This window comes from Paramormyrops kingsleyae, chromosome 21 (assembly GCF_048594095.1).
Source record: "Paramormyrops kingsleyae isolate MSU_618 chromosome 21, PKINGS_0.4, whole genome shotgun sequence".
NCBI lineage: Eukaryota > Metazoa > Chordata > Actinopteri > Osteoglossiformes > Mormyridae > Paramormyrops > Paramormyrops kingsleyae.
Genome location: NC_132817.1, coordinates 17517551 through 17531670, shown reverse-complemented (window position 1 = coordinate 17531670; position 14120 = coordinate 17517551). Strand labels below are relative to the sequence as shown.

Sequence of the window (14120 nt, the reverse complement as noted above, 5' to 3'; positions counted from 1 at the left end):
GTCAGCTGTGGGAATGGCAATATAACCCCCCCCCCCGCCCACCCCCCACACGCATACTCACTCCGCTGAAGAAAATTCATTCAGTGCCTTTTTTTCTGTAGTGTTTCTGTGTTGGGGATGGGAGGATGGGGGCCGCGAGATGACTGATGGCGGAAAGGAGAGTTCGCAGTGGGATTCATTCCAGGAGGCAGGCGCTGAGCGCCTCAGCCGCTCGCTGACAGCACCGCCGTTCGCACACCGCCGGCGACACAATCACAGGGCTCCGCCCACGCTCCTGCCGCTAAACGCTACGCTGCAAAGTGTTAGCGCGGAAAACACTCATTACTCCCATGCAGCCTTTAAAATGTAGACAAGCAAGGCAGCAGCCTGCCATTCTTCAGGAGAGGGACGCTAGAAGCGTATTGCTTTGGTTATGATTGGCATGACACTGCAGTTAATGTGTCTGATTTCTAATAATGATCATTCAAGGGTGGCTCTGAGAGTCGCACTGTTGCCCCACATTGGCCAGGAATCTCGCACTCTGATTTAATCTCTGATTATGATGGTTTTTCGCAGGCACAGTGCAAAGGAACACAGTTAGGCCAGCGGTCTAATAGCTCAACCGCAAGCTACTATCAGCCGACCGGGAGTCAACTTTTACCGTGGTTAGCCCACAGCGCCTCCTGTCAGTAACTTTAATCCTCACGCCCCAGATGCATTTGTAGAAGTAGTTGTCAGCGTGAAACATATTGGAGACCCCTAGGTTAGACAAACTAATACCTCTAAATTGCCCATACCACATGCAAGGAACTGACATCCCCACCCAGGGTATCCCTTCCCAGAGTGCAGTGCATTCTGGGATATGCTCCAGGCTCACCACAACCGTGGAGTGGATGAGCTGTTATGGAAGATAGATGGACATTTTTTTTTCCCTAGGAAATAAGAGCTAAGGCTCAGGCAAAAGACAATAATGTTTGCAGATGCTTTCCTCATAGATTTTAATGAAATACCAAAGCACAATATATCCAACCACTTTAATTCCTTATTAGTGCCAACAGTTGGTATAAAACTCATCTCAAAACAACACATCTAAACATATTTCATATTAATGTGAATGGTAATGAATAATTAATCATACCTTGTAATTGATCTGATAATACAATTTAACTGCTCGTAAATCCACAGTGCTGCACTCTTTTATGAAGACTTGGCATATCTACGCGTTTCCTGCTACATATTTAATATTTGTTTAACGGAACTGTTTTCTTATTATCGTGATTCATTAACAGTCCAGAAACATTAGTACAGTGGATAAATACACAAAGAATACAAGCACAGCAGGTTGCTGGAAACACCTAGAATATTACAGCTTAGTAATCAGCGTCTGGTTCCTCCTATTTGGCTGTCGGCTACAAAGAAACTTCAGAGCTCCCAAAGGTCGTTGCTGTCTTTGCTTTTAGCTGTTGCTTTTTTTTTTATATAGCATCAGAAATCCCTGTGTCCTCCAGAACTCGTTACCAGTGTCCCTGTTTCGCTTTGGTTACGTGGGACCGGGCCCCTGAAAATGGCAGACACAGATGCGGTCCCAGAACAGAGCAGACCAATCATCAGAGATAGGGCTGGGAGCCAGAGGCTAAACCTGATTTGCTCTCTGATGTGGCCCTTTTGTTGTAGCCCGGCGCTCATTTGCAGGACCCGGTCCCCGCAGCACGAGGAAGGGGCTCCCAGGCCACTGACAGTTTAATGGACTTGCACTCCAGTGTCCCAGTGAGCAGGGATTGCAGTTTTGTTCCTGAAGACAACAGTTGAAGGACAATCACACTACCTGCCTTATGTCTTTTGTGAGATGGTCATTTGTGCTGTAAGAAATAATGGATGAGAAGGCAAATAAAAAACCTACAAAAACTACATTTCACACGTTAATAAACATCACGATTGTCCAGGAATTGTTGCAAACAACAACTGTAGCTTCTTAGGAACTCTCTGTGCAGATTCTCGCAGAGGACATTTCACAACTATTGTATCATGCCTATTCGTTATGGATTTTCAAGTCATTATTTTTTTTTTAATGAAAACAACAGAGTCTCGGTGGGGAATAGTCGATTTCTTTTATCTGGCTTTCCTGTTTAATTCCCAGTAATAAGCAGTCATATTTGATAATTGCAGTACATCGCGGACATATGTGTTTTAGTTAGAATGGGATTGATTTCTAAAGTCATTCACATGTCACAAAGGCATTGGTCAGGGTCCAGTAGATCTTAAAAGATATGCATTTCTATGGCTTTGATTCTGGTAGAGAGAGGTGCATTGTGGGTCATTCTTTATCAGCCAGGCCGTGCAGCATTGCATGGATCATTGAAGCTACTGTGCCTCAGGAAATTCTATGACTTTGTGATAATGATTTTGAAAAGGACAAAAAAAAATCTTTGTCTGAGCAGTTATTTTTTTCAGTCCAGAAATCTAAGCGGGAACATTTAGGACATTTTTGCTGTGGGGCACCCCTCAATGAAGCTGAAATAGACGCTAACATCATAATCGTCTACTGTGTACCCAACAGCGAATAATTTGCCTAGTTGGTAGGTTTGTACACAAGAAAGCTTATGACCTTCTATTCTCATCAAAATCATTTCTGTTACAGTACGACTTGCTTTAGTATTTGTCCGAACGAAGAGTGCTAATGCCGAACACTGAAATGACTGCATTTTGCTTTGAGGCCACCTGATATTTCAGTTAAAACATGGGCTCCCACATGACATCTAGTTACAATCTTTACTGTAAAAACAAGAAAGGTAAACAAAACCTAACAGCACAGCGAAAATCAAACTAAAAAACGGTGTCTTCACGCTGCCACCTGGGACAGCGAAAGTAGTTCAGCTATCACTGGGATTGTTAGCCGCTGTCGATGCCTCTCAAAGGAAGACAATGGATCTTGTTTATAACTTTTCATGCCGAATGTAAATTCTCCTTCAGCGCTGCCGAGTTTACAACGTTTCGTTTTCGCCGCAAACGCATCGGGAAGACGGAGTCCCAGAATAGCTCCATCGCAAGTGCGCTCCGCCGCGAAATTTCTGACGCCAAAATTTTTATCTAAGGATGACAGATCGTCGAGACGGCAAAAAATAATCACACCAAGGAACGAAAGATCCCTGCTCTGTTTAAAAAATAATAAAATAAAATAAAAAAAAACAGAATTCTGATGTACTTTGAAGGAGTAAGGCAAAGCTAGCAAGTGAGCACGAGTTGACTTCCTGTGGACTACTTTGTAGATTTTTTTTCTTTTTCCAGTCTGTTTTTGTTGAAGTGTAGGCCTTGCAGAAACACTGCTGTGCACCACATACCGCTGCGTAAATGCTCTAATTGGGATGCGATATTTCCAACAGCAGCACAAGATTGTTAATGTAAAGACATAAAATGCTAAAACCGATTAGCCAGCGGAACTTTCCTGCAACCCTGCAACCTGAACTCTGGGCTAAAATGTTCCGGTTCAAATGCTAAATCACCACTGAGTGTGTTGAATGCTGTCCTTACAAATGCAACCAAAAATAATAATAATAATCAATGTTTCATATAAAGGTGTCAGCTAAGAAATACAAATAAGGGAATTATGAATAAACCAATTTTGCATATTGAATGTCACTTTAGAAGTATCACCTTAGCTCACGGATATCACAGCCCTTTTATTTCAGCTAAAAGCCTACTACAAACACTCAAGAAAACGAGAATTATAACGAACAAAAACGGCACGTCAGTATGGGTGGGGATGTTCTAAGATGTTTATCCTGGTAATAAAATTCAGTTTTAAGGAAATGATTGTAACTCTGACGGTGGACATTTATATCAGACTTGAAGATAACAGTAATTAAGCTATTTCCTTTTATATTACACACTGTCAGTAGTTCAGTCCCTTATCAGCATGAACACTAAGTATGTGTGAGGGACAGAAGTGGGAATGGAGTGATAATAGGGAGATCATTTTTCATTATAAATAAATATCCCTGGCCAATATTATTTGGATGTAACACAATGTCTTCCTGAGGTCTGACATCCACTTCACAATAAAATGGACGTGAAAATCAAAACTCCAGGGAGTTTGTTTTTAATGCATGTTCCCCCTACAGTGTTGGTAATGTGAAGCCCAGTTTTGGTTCTTGTGCGATTGGTTTACTTCCCTAACGGTGAGTATTTACAACCAGCACTATCCAATAGAAGCACTGTCATTTTAGAAGTCCAAGTCTCTGGCTCCACCCCCACAACTGCAGTCATTTATGGTAATAGGCTTGATTTATTATTGTTATTATTATTGCTGATGTTATAATAAGTAGTAGTAGTAATCGTAATAATACTAGTATTTTGGAAGCTTGTCGAGTTTGGATTGGGAAATCCAAAACTTCAGTTCTGCATACAGTCAGTCAGTGGAATAATTCAGCAAGGAATAAGTTTATACTTTCAAAAGTTTCCACTTTTTTTCCACAGTTTTCAAAGTTCCTCTTTCTCGTTCTCCGCTGTCACGGCACTCTTGAAATCTGACAGAAGCATATTAATTCCACTGCATTATGTACTTTTAATCAAAAAACGTTATTGCATGTCCAAAATCAAATGGCTGCCAGTTGAAATTCAAGGTGTCTGAAAGTAAAAACAAAGAAAAAGAAGAAAACTGAACACATTCAAAGATGATAATTACATTTGTTGTGCAAGTATTAAAATCTGTTAAAACCATCAGAGCTGTAGCTCTGATGCTATAGCAGGGACAGAAAATGACCTTAAATTAAACCCAACTTTGTCCCTTTTGAACTAAATGACAGAAAATGAACAGATGTATGACAGAGGGGACAAATGAATTCAGCTTCAAAAGCTTAAGGGATTACACTGCAGCTTCACTGCCGAACGAGGCTGACACCAATCAACCAATCAAAGTGTAAATGCAGCACATTTTCACAATCAGCCAAATCCTGCTGTGAACTTGGAGGTTATGTATGGGTACAATTCTACACGGATAGAAGACTGTGTTACAGTAAGCAACATGTTCAATGTAAGAAAATAATACGAAAAAAAACCTAGCTGATACACGGCGACAAGTCCGTCCTTTGTTCGTGGCATCTGAATCAATATTTTTTCTGTTATTTTGACTTCGTCGAAAAGCATTTCTATAAATATCAAAGCTTCTGGAAGATTCTTGGTGCCCAGTCCATTATCCTATTCCCTTGAAAGGCATGTATAGAAAGCCTGGCATTTTTCAAACTGTGACATGAGCTCCCGTGAGGATATTCTGTGCTTTGCATTCTGAGTATTCTGTCTCAGGTGCTTCCGCACTAAAGAATTTATAATGTGTTTCACGTCTAAAAGATATCCCACTTTTTCATTAATGCTATGAAGATGTCGCTCATAAACAAAATCCACTTTGTACTAAATTGACTGTAATTGCTACCGAGTGACACTCTTAAGTACCCCCCCCCCCACCCCACCCCACCCCACCAGCCGTAAAGAGTGAATTTTAAGAGAGTCAGGATGGCTATTTTGGCTCCTGAGACACTGTTAGCACTCCGGATTTCATGAAGACGGCCTGACAGCCGTTCATTCATCGGCGAGGCTTTACACCGAAACCTTTTGGCTTTTGAAATCTAGCCCTCTTCGTACCCTAACGATCTCTTGTCGAAAGTCACCTCCCTGCCCCTCTTTAGCTGTGACGGTGATAAATGGACGCGATCACATTGCCAACCGACACCTTGCCGGTCACGCTCATTTTTCTCTCTCTCCGTACAACTACTTATTCTGCTTTCTCTCACCACACCCTAAACCCCAACTCTGCGGGTCATCTTGTAAGTGCTGTCAAGTGTCATTTTGCTGCATCTCAAAATGGAAAAAGCTGCCTCATGTCTAGTAAGAGAATCCCCCTGTCCCCGGCCAGTGTTGGGGAGTAACTAGCTATGGCGTAAGGGTGTTACGTGATGAAATTACAGAATACTTGTAACTGTACAGTTGTTACAGTTGCTGAGACAAAATACGTAATTAAATTAATGTTACTAATCAAAATATTGGTGATTCAAAAGGGGTTACATCTGAAAAAAATATTTTCAGTAGAAAAAGAATGTAGAATATAATGTAGAATGTAGAATATAACACTGTTGCTGTGCATCTTGTCACCGTGCAGAAATCACTTCTTTCGCATATTTGCAGACAGCACGGGTCAGCAAAGCCATTGGTATTTCCCAGCTTTGTTGCCCGGTTTAAAATATTTGTTAGAAAAGTAATGAAAAAGTAATGAAATGGAGTAAGTTACATTACTTTGAAGAAGTAATCAAAATAGTTATATTACTTATTACATTTTTAACTAGTATTCTATAACCTATTTCATTTCAAAGGTAACCTTCCCAACACTGTCGAAGAGGGACATGGTATGGAAAAATAATTCCTTTCTATTATAGTTTATAAAAAAAATCCATTTAAACAGCTGAATGGCTGGCATATTGGCTCACTGAGAAGCACAATTTTCTTGCGAATCCAGGACTGTGGGTTTATCTGTGGTCTCTGGCTCGGCGTAGAGGTGTGCATGTTCTCCCCATGGTCGTGTGGGTTAAATTGCCCTTACGGTTTGTGTGCCGTGTGAGGAATTGCCGTCCCACACACGGTGTCCCCTCCCTTGTACCCAATGCATCCTGGGATAGGTTCACCGTGACCTGTGTAATTCGAAAGTGGTTCTAGCGGCGGATGAGGAAATTCATGCTGTGCGATTTGCACAAGGGTCCAACAAAAAAAAGTAATTCCAGGGACAAATTATTGCTTAAAATCCTAATGCCTTTAAGCCCTAATACTGCCTCAGTATTTGTTTTTACTTTTGCCAGCTTTTCCGAAGATGATTTAATGACTAAATAAGAAATTTGGGTCAGAAGAAAAGAACAGGGCGGCTCTTTCTAATCATAATGTCCCGCCTGTTTAACCTGCAGTCTGTGCATCTACTTTGTAACTAAAGTCAAACGGCCTCCCTGCTGTCCAGACCCAGGTCTGAGCTCCGCCGCGGCGATGCCGACCGCCACTCGCTAAGCTCCGGGGACCTTCCGCCACCGTCGCTCGCCGTGCCGAAGCTCGCCTTTCATCGCCGCGGCGACAGCCAGCATTCGGCAGCGCTGGCAGCAGACACGGCATTTTAAGGCTTTTCAGAACGCCGTATGAACCCATCAATAACAATAACGCAGACGGAGACTTCAGTTACCCGTGACTGAAAACAGACATACATCACGTTACATTTTCTCAGCTGCACTTTAATATGTGTCTAGCACATCATACATATTTAATATACTCTAGTACATTGGCAGTATTTATTCTTATAACATGAAGAGGGAAATTATGTATGTAACTCAAATAAATAATAAAATATAATACATTTGGTTTAGAGACCAGGATTTCTGTCCTTGGTGATATAATGCAGCATTTTCCATAAATCCATTTGTCATTCCATCCATCCATCCATCTGAACACAACTTTGGGCAATTTTAAGGTTTATTAATGTTGATTGGGGGGCATAAGAAGGGCCCTACCTTATTAGCCAATGATATGTTTTGAATTGGTGAGTGACAGGAGAGGGGGCCAATCAGCTTTTAGCTGGGGCCAGCTGGCCCCGCCCCACCCCTGTATACTTCCCTGAATATAAGCATGTATGCAAGAGAGGCTCTCAGTAAGCCTGGGGAAGCACGATAAGGCGGCTGGACACTGCATGTGCACTTATACATTCAGGGGGAGGGGGGGGAGAGGGGGGGCGGCGCCCATGGCAAGACGACGACAGAACGCTCCACTAAAAGTCACACTTGTCTCCAATAGACCCTCTTCTCTCCACTCGTCTCTGAACAACTTAGCTAAAGCACTTACATTGTACAATATGACCCCTTCAGTCCCAGAAGGATGGCATCGGATGCTTCTAGAAATGTCTTCCAATGCAGGGCTGTGGCCTCATCTCCCGTATTCCCCCCCCCCCCCCATCCTATCTCTTGCTGATCTTTACTGCCCACGAAAAACCCGCCTGGGCAAATGAAACCCTAATACACAGAATTATGCAGAGTATCATTTATCAAATGTAAAAGTAAGGATCCCCGTAGGCGCGCACACCATATGCTAGTGGTGTACTCCATTAAGTTCATTATCTGGTGTCAAGCCATTAATTAGGAGTGGGCAGATCAGCCGGGACTAAGCAAAGACCCGACGTTCTCAAAGGTCTCAAATCCATGTATGCTGACAAAAAAAAACACAGAGCACGTCAGCCACGTTCCAGGATAGAACATTCTGCATCAAAAACGAGCCAATTAAGCAGGTCTTCTCTCAACCCTATTATTTCAAATTATTTTGACATTAACAGTTATATATCTTTTTAAATAAAGTTTGTTTGATTTGTTGCATGAATTTGCCAGGATGACTTTTTTACATCCCTGCGATGGGTTGGCGCCCCATCCTGGGTTGTTCCTTGCCTTTCACCCATAACCTCTGGGATACGTTCCGGACCCCCCGTGACCCTGAATAGGATAATCTGTTATAGAAAATGGATGGACATTTTCATATTTATATATTTGCATATAACATGGGATTGATGAAGCATAACACTTCATATAGGGTGCTCTAAGGATACGGGTGTAGCTGTCCTATACAGCAGTTGGATTTCTTACTAATACCCAATCATATCAGAGTATCACCATCATGTCCGTCCCCCAGATTGATTTTGCCAAGAAACAGCTGATTTTTCCGAAAAGCTTGTCAAAAAGTCTGCCGTAAGGGCAAAGACAAAATGAAGAAAATGTTCAATACAATAAATCTTATAGTGGGACTCAAGTGTATGAATACACACACATATCCACAGATACATTGCACAAAGACACACCCTCTTCTATCGTATCACTGTAGTTTCAAGGAGCAGGAAAATATGTCACATCAGGACTAAGTCTTGAATAAAACGGCCGCGGTTCTTGTCTGGTAAAGGTCAGACTAAATACATGAGCTTCTGTGGAGATGCCATTATGTTCAAAATAAATATGGCAATATGTCTGATTTTTTTTTTTTTTACAGTTCACTACTTGACATAGGCTGGGTTGTTCATCTGTCTTCCAACTGTGTACCCTGGTAAGGGACACTGGGGGGGGGGGCTACCCCAGGCAGCACAGGGCACAAGGCTCGGGTACACCCTGTAAGGGTTGCCAGTCCATGACAAGACAGGTTCATCCACATCCTTACACACTATGAGCAATTTAGAGACTGTAGATTGCTGGTAATCTAATATCTCACAGCATGAAACAGGAGTAAATGTTTCAGTCAGGACTTGGCTGATCCCATCCACTGTGTCCCTTGCCTCAGTAGTCAAATCCTTTGAATCTACTTGTATAGACAGTTATCGCTGAGAACAGATTGCAAAAAAATATTTAGGAGCGTCTAAAATGACACTTATGAGGCTCAAAAATGACATTCCACACCTTTGTCCCTGCGGAGATCAGACCCACAAAGCTTCAAGTCGATAGCACATCTCCGGCACCCGGGAAGCCACAGCGGTACAAAGGAGAAGCCGTACTCTAGACGGTACAGCTGAGGCCTACACATGCAGCCCACACGGAGATGCGCTCCAGCTGCCGAGCCTCTCAGAACACTATCTTTAGTCTGACCGGCAGATGGTTAAGTAACATCTAAATTATCACCCAAAAAAATCTCTGGCTGCACCTGCAGCAGAGGCGAAGAGGAGCTTGATTTCGTGTGGGTGTGCGAGGCGTTTCCGAGCCACGTGACCACACGCTCATCGCACCCCCGACGGGAAGGACGCGCCGGAGAGCAGCAGAGCCGCTACGTGGCCTCGTGTCTCATTTTGCTGGGCCGATGACTATAAACAAAGGCTTTCAAAGAAACCGGATACAAGAGCTGCAGGCTGATGGAAGTATCTATATTCACTGGGAGTAAAAAGCCAGAATTTTAAGGCTTTTGCCTTTAATGTTGCTGAAGACACTAGAATGAAACAAATACACTCATGGGGTGGCCATTTATACTGAGAAATGTTAGTTATGTCTATGGAATCCTTACAGAGATCTAGGTGTATTAACTACTCCATACTAATCTATCACTCCATACTACTCCATACTAATCTATCACTCCATACTACTCCATACTAATCTATCACTCCATACTACTCCATACTAATCCATCACTCCATACTACTCCATACTAATCTATCACTCCATACTAATCTATCACTCCATACTACTCCATACTAATCTATCTATCAATAATCTGAGCATCCAACAGCACTGGCCTGGACTAGGTTAAAGTGTCACATTAGCACAGTAATTGCACACCAGTTCCCATACCTACACACATCTCTGGTAATGAAACCAGCTGGCCCCAATTAGACTAATTACCACCGTGGTTTAAGTAGTCAGCTGGGTGAATGGAGGAGCCTGTCTCTATGGGACGTATGCTTCTTCGTGTGGGTTGGCCAAAGGGCTGCTCTGACTTTGAGGTAATTATTTATGTTGTAGAGCTTCTTCATGTGTTGCTTTTGCACTGGTATTTAAAGGTCCGTGACCGTAGCTTAGTGTTGTGCCTTCTTAATAAAGCTCATTATTTGTTTGAACCATAAAGCATGTCACTTACTGTCTTGTACCTCTGACATACCACTATTCCGCATTCTCAGAATTCAAAGTTAATATAAGCGAAATACACTCCCAGTCAAACGTTTTTCTACATTTGCATGTTGCTCATTTAACCTTTACTAAAAAATACACTCTATATTCTTTGCTAACAAACAAAAATTACAGTATATTCACCATGAGCATCTTTAATAGCAAGAAAATCGTTACTTTGATGAATCAAGGACACCTTCACAAGCAGTTATAACAGCAGAAAAATATCGGGGCGTACAAGGGACATTACATACTGCTCTGGTTCATGGGATCAAACAGTCAACTAGTGCATTTATAGTTAAAGGACGGCCTAGAATCTGACTATACCATCACCACACAACCAGTAAATAGGATGCCAGACACACTGTTACATGCTCTTTCCATGTTATAAAGGAAACTTGTTTTATTTGTTTGTTCACTCACATGACATAAATAGAAATGCAGTGGTGTGAACAACTTTTGACTTGTAGTGTAGTTTCTCGTGCAGTGAACTACCAGTCTGCATCTTAGCAGAATTTCCAAATGCACTTGTATGAACACAGTTTTTTTCTGTTCTACGTCATTAATTTACGTAAGATTAGTGAAAGTATATTCATCTTTGTATTCAATGGCAGCAATAAGCAAATCATTACCATGCTAAAAAGTGTTTAAATCTATTTTAATTAACTAATTAAATCTCAACATTGCTATCAGCAATGTTTTTTTTTTCTCCACGTCAACATTTAATTGTCATAATAATCTCCTCAATTGCTAGTAATTAATGAACGTTGAGGAGCATTTAATGGCACTCCATTGAATCACGATACCAGCAGGTCTAAAATCTTTCTGAAACGATCTATATAAATGTTTGCCTTTCAAGAACAATTAGATAAGACAGCACATCATTATATAAGTAGAGCCCAATTAAAGTGATTTTGGAATCCAGTGGAAAACATTGTATTGGTATAACTAAGTTATTTTCAATCCATGCATCCAATTGTAAGTCATTAAGAGTGACGGAGGATTCTGTATTATAAGCTGATATAATTGTGGGTAAGGCCTTGCTCAAGGTCCAAGCTGTTTCTTCTGCTAGCCATGGGATTTGAACCAGCAACCTTCTGATCACAATTGCTATCTTTTTTTATACACAATGAAATCAAGGGCGTAAATTTCGATTGAACATTGGGGGGGTTGAGGTTCCCACCCACTGATCATGACAATATATATATATATATATATATATATATATATATATATATATATATATATATATATATATATATATATATATATATATATATATATATATATATATATATACACACACACACTTTTTTTTTTCGGGGGTGGGGGGGGGGGGGTGTTGACTGGTTCTGATTAGTTACAACCCCCAACTCCACCCATAATTTATGCCCATGACTGAAATTGAATAAAGGTTCTTCAGCATTGCGCTCAAAATATTCTTCATTTGCAATGCTAATGCAAAAACTAACAGTAAAATGTATGGTTTTTTCTTTAGCCTGTTATATGGGTCTCAGTAACACTGGCCCCTATTCAGTATGTTTCCTGGTATGAAACTTCCCTTGAGAAGAGACTCAGTTATTACACATCATATAAAGTCATGACTCCATAAATATCAAAACAAGGTCTAAGTGTTATGATAATGGCAGCAGAAGCTTATGATGTAGTCAGGTAGCAGTTAGTATAAGTGCCCTATAATCATCACGCCTAAGCTGTGATCCTGTCTTTAACTATTGACCTAATTCTAAAGGACTAACACGGTGCATTATGTCACAAGTTTATCTGGTATTGCAAATTGAATATTAAAAATGAACTTGCCTAACACATCAGACTAACATCTAGGACAATATTTAGCTATATTTAGCAATTTGGGCTGTTTCAGCAGAGCTCATTTAAGAAAATGATGACATGTAATTAGGGAAAGCTCGGGATTCCACTATCCTCGAACATTTGTTTTTAATCTCATAATGCTTGAAAACCAACAGGATTTTTTTCCTTTTCTCTTAGGGATAGCTACTGAAGATGTAGTATATGACATAAATTAAAGAGATTTCTTCTTCCTCAGCTTTAAAGGTCTCCATTTTTTGGGTAAATATAAATGGGAATAATGTTGCGTTCAGAAGCATCCGTGCCGCGAGAACCTCGTGTGAACCTTAGGGCGACTCAGAGAGCATGGAATACCAAGACGGATGCACCGATCTGCTATGTGGTGTTCATTTCTCCTCTGAGGTATGTGGGGCGCTGCTGAAATATTTCACTGTCGCTGCACAATAACTGCTCGCACACGGATCAGTCGCCAAACAAAGAGCCTGTTGTAGCTGAAGGTTAATTTTTGTATAGATGTTTCCTGTGAATTTGAATGCAAAAAGGAATGTAAACAGCAGATGATTATAATGCAGATTATGAAAGTAAGAAATCTTCAAAAAACAAAAAAAAAACAACAGTTTTCCCCTCAGATAGAATATTTAAGATATAGTAATACTTAATTCGTTCCCTATGGGGAAATTCTCTTTTCACCTATCCCTCCACAAGACACACAGACAGAGCTTAGAACAAGTGTGACGGTCATAGCATTTGGCCAGCCGGTGTTCGGTGCCCCTGGGGCAATTGTGGGTAAGGGCCTTGCTCAAGGGCCTAACAGTCGTCTGTGATCAGAAGGTTGCTGGGTCAAATCCCTTCCGCTAGCCAGGGGATTTGAACCTGCAACCTTCTGATCACAAACATAACCTGCTGAGTCACACACCATCCCCACCCTTTCAAAACAAATTTACTAAGGTCCCGCAATTATCCGAATTTTAGCAAAAATAGAGTAAAATAATAATTCAATTTTTCATTATTATGTAAAAATAATAAACACTTTACATTTCATTAGTACATTCTTATACTGTATTAACATTTTTATTGCACTAATTTATAATCTTATTGTGCAAGATTCATACTGTATTATGCAAAATTCATATTATAGGAGAATCATGATCTTTCTAATTTGCTCAGTTACTCTTTACTGTGTTGTATGCATGACTCATTAGTCAGGATGTATGAGATACACATCAAATACATGTTTAAAAAGTTGACTTGGGAACTGTGAGGAAAGACAGGCTTCTGAGTAAAGAGCAGATTGAGAAGAAATTATTCTATTTTAAAAGAAGCAATGATAAAACCAAAATTAATCTGTGAGAAAAAAACACTTTCGTGTGAAATCTGGGTCTATAAACAGAATAACAAAACACATTACACGTGTGTACATTTCCAGTACGCAGAGTTAGGAGTTGTGAGATACTGATTGTGCTGGTAGGATAAAGTAACAAGAAGAACGACAATAAAGAGTAACAGTGCAAAGAATGTCAGGGAATGTTTGTCACGGAATGCCACCGGCTCCGAAATAAAGAGCATCGCACAGAGGGTTGTTTAGGGGAATCCGTAGGTCCATTGCAGGAGAGAAGCTCATGTTAAAAAGGTGGAGAAGCAGGAAGGAAGCAGCACGACAGCAGAGGTGACGTC

General features: G+C 40.9%; 1 long non-coding RNA gene across 1 annotated transcript in view; it reads right to left on the bottom strand.

The window, feature by feature from the left end:
* Nucleotides 1–1012: 1012 nt before the first annotated feature.
* LOC111854670 (uncharacterized) overlaps nucleotides 1013–14120 on the bottom strand; it is a 39244-nt gene continuing 26136 nt past the window's right edge. The window contains exon 4 of the long non-coding RNA XR_002840734.2: nucleotides 1013–1838. This is a non-coding gene — a long non-coding RNA (uncharacterized lncRNA). The remainder of the gene's footprint in view (nucleotides 1839–14120) is intronic.